This window comes from Anomalospiza imberbis, chromosome 15 (assembly GCF_031753505.1).
Source record: "Anomalospiza imberbis isolate Cuckoo-Finch-1a 21T00152 chromosome 15, ASM3175350v1, whole genome shotgun sequence".
Lineage (NCBI taxonomy): Eukaryota > Metazoa > Chordata > Aves > Passeriformes > Viduidae > Anomalospiza > Anomalospiza imberbis.
In genome coordinates, this window is record NC_089695.1 from 6,480,224 (window position 1) to 6,486,328 (window position 6,105).

A 6,105-nucleotide genomic window follows, 5' to 3' on the forward strand; every position below is an offset into this window, starting at 1 on the left:
TCAGATTGTCTGCGTGGATGTGGACTGAAAACAGAGGTCTAACATCAAGAAAAAATGTTTGCAGTAAAACAGATTTTACTGATGGTGTGAACAGAACTCAGTTCACATCCAAGATGTACCTGACTACTTGAGGAGGTTAAAAAAAAAAAAGAAAAAACAATGAGATATTTCAACAAAAATAGAATAATGCAATTACATTTTTATACCATCATTACATTAATGTTCTACTAAACCTCAATTCAAAGCACCACATCAGAATTTACTGTCCCTTATCCCATTTACCTGTCAACAGAAGAATATCTTAAAGCCACCACAGAACAGCAAACAATCAGACAGACCTAGTCTCATGCAGCTAGATGTAAGAAACAGAGTGAAGCTTAGAGCTGATGCACTTCCCAGAACTGGATTATTTTTCTCTATTTTTTCACTATAATATGCAGTCCTTTCACACAGAAAAAACAATGGTGTTGTATGGGCATGTTTCAAGTAGAATTTGATTATTTTAATAAAGCCTTCTCAAGACTTGCAGACCTGCTTCCTGTCTCCCTTCATAAAAGGTGTTATTCTGCCAGGTGGTTTATCCAGACTCCTTCAAGTTTTAATTATCTCTTTACTTAATGAGTACAGTCGCTGATCTAGATTTATTGCAGTAGCTAGAAGCTTGTGTGAATAAAATATCAGTTCTGTTTGTGATGTGGCAGTTATCTTTGTTTGCAGACTCTTCTAATTACTTCCAGGTCATTAAGCCCATCTCCAGCAGTTATTTTACTGTCATTAGAAAAAGTGTTATAATGACACTAAAAAAGTCAATGAGTACAGGAAAAAAAAGTCAGAAAAGGTCAAAATAAAGCTCTAACCTGTTAATTCAAATCTGGATTACTGGCACAAAAATCACACAGATAACTCAGCATATATCCTGTGACTCACCATAGCAATCAATAGGTTACACTGGGCATGTCTCAGGGCAGAATTTCAGCTTACAAGATATCACATGAAGTCATTTGTTTTATACTGAGGTTAAATTATAAGAATAGGTTAAGTTTCTCATTAGTTTAAACATTGACTTCCCAATAGGCAACACACAGAGAAAAGGATATATTCAAAAATGCATATTCATATACATACATACATGTGTCAGAGCTGACAGTGAATAAATTAGCAAAGCTGCCTCTACTTGACCAATGGCAGCACTGCATAGGGTATATTTTTTTCCATTTCACTCCTGAACGTTGTTTTTTAGAGGCAGAAATCCAAACACATGTGTTTGCCACATCTTCTGTCTCTTCCAGAGACTCTATTTGCTGAGGCAGAAATCCTGGCTCTAATTGCTTGATCCAGTTACCCACTGAAAGACTGCCTCCATTAGCAACATTTTGTTGTACCAATCCATCCACTCACCATCCTTTCTTTAGCTGTTTGTTTGTGATGTATTTTAAGAAGGTATAGCTGTGGGGATTTCAGCAATAATTAGATTCTGCCACTTCAGCTATCCAGTCAATGGCTGTGACTTTAATTCTAAAGAAAGATTTCCAAATGCAATCCAAGAGAACATCTAAAAAAAATGCAGTTTAACCTAAACATTCAGCTGACCTCTTATGCTGACAGTCCTAATTGTTCACAAGTGGACAAAACTATGCATTAAAATGTCTTTTGGCATTATCCTAAATCAAAGGATGATGTAGCTTCAATAGCCATGACGTAGTTTCCACCATACAAACCATGTTTGTATTTGCAAACTAACTGCATCTCTTCTCTTTTCTTTCAGAAGTTATTCCTACAATTTAAAAGCCTGCCAAGACACTGTTGGAGAAATACTTCTGTCCTTAAAAACAATCAGTATTTACAAAAAGTAGCTTCACATTCATTGTGGATTTTGAAGAGGTTTCTGACCTCCCTGGCTAAGTGCATGGTGTCACTTTTTGTTTCCCTATTAGCTGGGAATAATGTAGGAATAGTCTGTAAGGGTGAAAAAAGAGTTAACAGACATAGGTTGTAGCTTTGGAGTTAGACTTAAGCAAGGAGAACTGAAATAAGGAAGATTTACAGAGCAATGTCTAATAGCAATTGCCCCTGCATATTATGCCTGATCACACAATTGTCAAAACTCATCACTCAAAGAGGGTACCAGAGGGAAAAGTTTCCTGCCAGTGTTCGCATTTCATCTCTAATTTTTCTTCCAGCCCCTCCCTATTAGGCAGGTGTTACCTTAAGCTCAAGACCATACATTTTTATATTTTTATCAAAAAAACCTTTCCCAGTAATAAGTAAGAGCCCCAGGCTGCATAGTATGGTCAGCATTTAGTCCACTAGGCTTGTTTTCAAAGATATGTTTGTGTATATTTACTCTTTTATTCATGTAGATTTGGCATAAAATCATCATAGTACCACAAATTTGCCCTTTGTCTTGCATAGTTCCCATTCTATTTAAGTAAGTCTTGACACTGAACACTGGTCCCTCTCTCTCATTCCTTGGATTTTAGCTCCCTAAAATGCTGCACTGGTAAATGAATGATGGCAGGCACCAGAAACCAAACAAAAACCCAACTCAACCAACCAGAACAACACAACTACACACAAAAACCAGAATCATCAAGTACCAGAATTCAGAGAACACAGGATATGATCAGTTCTCTACATTAAACATCCTGAGTCAGCACGTAAATTAACTGTAAAGCGAGTGCTATTATAATTGCAGAATCAGCCCTCTCACGTCATCACTAAAGTGATCATCTAAGGATCACTAATGCTTGTGAAGCTATGGGAAATACTGTGTGTAATTGGTACAGTGTGCTTGACAACAAGGTTTTACAGGCTCAGCCAGGTGAACCACGGGCTGGGAAATGCAGAAGGAACTGCACTGTCACACAGGTAAAGTCACTGCTGCACTAGGGAGCTCTATGGCAGTGTTCCACTGGAACACCATATATTTCACACAGTCTTCTCTTTACAAAGCCTAAAGAGGGATACAGATGCACTGCCTTCTCCTCAAAAGCAGCAGCAGGAGTCTCAGAGCTTTGCTCTTTCTTTTCCACTCCAGTCCCCAAGGCCTCGGGCAGCCCAGGGCTCCAGAGCCCTGACAGATGTCTGCACAGTTAAAAATCCACTGGAAGCCATTTAAGTCCTTTCTCAGACTTTACCCTACAGCTTCAGCTTTAACTCCAAATCCTTGGAATCTGAGCAGGTTTTATTCCTGGAGACACTTCCTTACACCTATTTTTTTCCTTTGCATGACTCCAAACAGGAACTGCTCAAAAATCTTTTCAGTTTTTCCTTTACTACTGGAGGTCACTAAAAAAGAAGAAACAGTCTCGTCACTAGACACTATTTTAGTATCACAGACAAAACAAAGTGATTCATAATCACCTAGGACTACACTGGTCTTTTCTTTGGCCCAGATACTGAAAGTTCTGTTTTCTATTTTGTAGAGATGGGAAGGATACTAAAAGTGCATATGTGAGCTTAATGTTTAAATCAACTTAGTTGCATTTTTGTATTCTTTATGTATCCAGTCACTTACAGGATTCAATGACTATAAATCAAACAGCATCACATCCGATTGCACCTCAAAGTAATAATTTAAAGGATAGATACCATGTATGTTTAGAATCATCTTAGTGACATTATTAAACCTAACATTTCCATGTCCTAATGAGAGATGACATAGCAGAGAGTGAAGGAAGTCTCTCTCACCATAGGCTTTTTAAGAAACCATTGAAATCTGAAGTAACTCCTCCTGGGAAAGGAATTAAATAATACAATTTTTATAGTACCAGGGAGTTGTCAAATCATGCAGATTGCATGTATTTTATTTTTTTTTCAAAACTAAATAAGCTTTAGAAAACCATCACAACTTAGTGTTATTAATAAAAAAAACAAAACTGTTTCAAATAAAATTTGTGTCTGTAGTCTGATAGATACACCAGGTTAGGCAATTTATCCCCTTGGGAAAAAATGATTTTGTCATTAATTTCTTCTTTTAAATATACTATACCTATTTAATAACAGTCCATAAATCTTATCAGACACTACAAGAAGCATTTACTCCACAAAGAACTCCCCATTTGGCAAGTGAACAGTAGCTTGAATCCCAAAAGAAATCTGATATAATGTGATAAAATTCCTGTTATATTATCTATGCAGTTTCTTTTGGAAAAGAATCCAATAAATAAAGTATTAACTACAAAACAGTTCTAGAAGATATAGTCCATGTTGCTGACATTGGGCTTTCAGTAAGTGCCTTAGCAATAAAGCACACACCGGTCCCTGAACTAGTCAGTGCTACACTTCAGAGTCAAATCAGTGGATTTGCAGTATCACAGGATCCCACATTAGGGAGTTTTCAATTGTATGGAATTGCATGTCAAGTTCTTTTTCATTTTCATCCATTAGCTTTAGGCCAGTTGGAAAATCTTAGGGCTTCACAAGCTAGAACTAACCATTAAATTCCAGGTGGAAAAACACGAAGAGCAGTGAACTTGTACCATGCTGCTCTGAAGGCTCTCTGCAGAGATGAATTTCCGTTTTTTCTGCACAGTCTCAAATACCTCTTGAAAAAATATAAGATGATTAAATTTTAGGAATGTAAGGATTACAAATGAGAAAATGAGAACCAAGGAAAATGAGAAAAATGGAACTATTATAGTCTAGCAATTTTGTTTTGTGTATTAGTTAAGAGTATCAGAAAGTGCTGGTTACAAAAGCTGCAATAAATGCAGAAAAATATTCAACAGAAAGTCAGTATTGGAACTCCACAGCACTGCAAATTCTGCAGCCCTAATCCTAACTAAATTAAACAGTTTCACTGTTTTTGTCTTATAAAACAGTATCTCCATCCCTAATGCTGATTCCAATACACCTAACTGGGTTCTAAATTGGAAATTGTCCAAGACCTGTTTCAACCTTGAAAAGTCTGATTTAAGGTACTGACTACATTTGAACTGAAGCACTATTTGCACCAACTCCACTTCATGTGTTTCTGCAAGACTGACATCCACTATTTAGCAACTTGCATTAACCTCTGCAAGGCAGGCTGGGGACTCTGATCAGTGACAGGAAAACAAGCACATACATCACTGAAACCATCTGCACAGCAACTGGCTGTCTCCAAGATCTTCTTTAGGTGGTCAGAAAGAGGATGAAGCATTAAAGAAATGCTTGCTGCCAGCTGCTTAAAAAAAAAAAACAACAACAAAAACACCAAAAAACCCAGTCCTCGAGTGGGAAAGGAGACAAGCATATTTACAGTGTTTCACCTCAAGCCATTATTTCCATGTTGAAGGGGGAAGGACTAGCTGCATAGCAAAGAATGCTGCTCAAGTGCTCTAGAAAAGACTAATTCTGCAAGGCTCCAAAATCTTCAGTCTCCTAACCTGAGCATTTAAATTAGACTCTTACTTCAAACCCTTGCTGTCACACTTATAAACAACCCTCACTCAGTGTGCTGCCACATATCTCCATGACCTTCCACCACTAGGAGCAATCATCTTAAACCAGCAGTCAAAAAAAAAAAAAGAAAATTAAAAAAAAAAAATCAAGCAGAAGAATGAGGAAACCAAGAAGCTGTCTACCTACATGCCATAAAGAAATCAGGTGCTTTTTCAGATTAACAAAAAAATGCAGTTCAAAAAGTCACTTGGCTCAGAGATTTGTGATCCTTAATAAGCACAACATTCCATATTGTGGCTAGAAGGGTTACATATCATAAATTATTATTATTATTATTAAAAATACACAGAATCCTGGAAGAAAGGCTCATATAAAACATACATTTACAAGATTGAATTAACTCTTTACTGCTAGGAAACAGCTCTGACAATTGAAGTGATTTAGACTACAACTATAAATTATTATTACACCATATTATACATAATGCTTGCATTAAAAATTTAAATTAAGTCTCGTAAGTAATGGTATCCATTGTAAGGTATGTAAATAAAGCTATCCAGAGGAAACACTGAGAAAAGGATTTCAAATACTCTGTGTTTGCATTTCAATTAGAGCAAGTTCTTTTGGCCCCAAAATAACTGATAACCATAAATAACTGATTTATCAGTGTTTCAAACCCCTTCCTCTTGTATCCTACAGATAATTCATCACTTGCACATC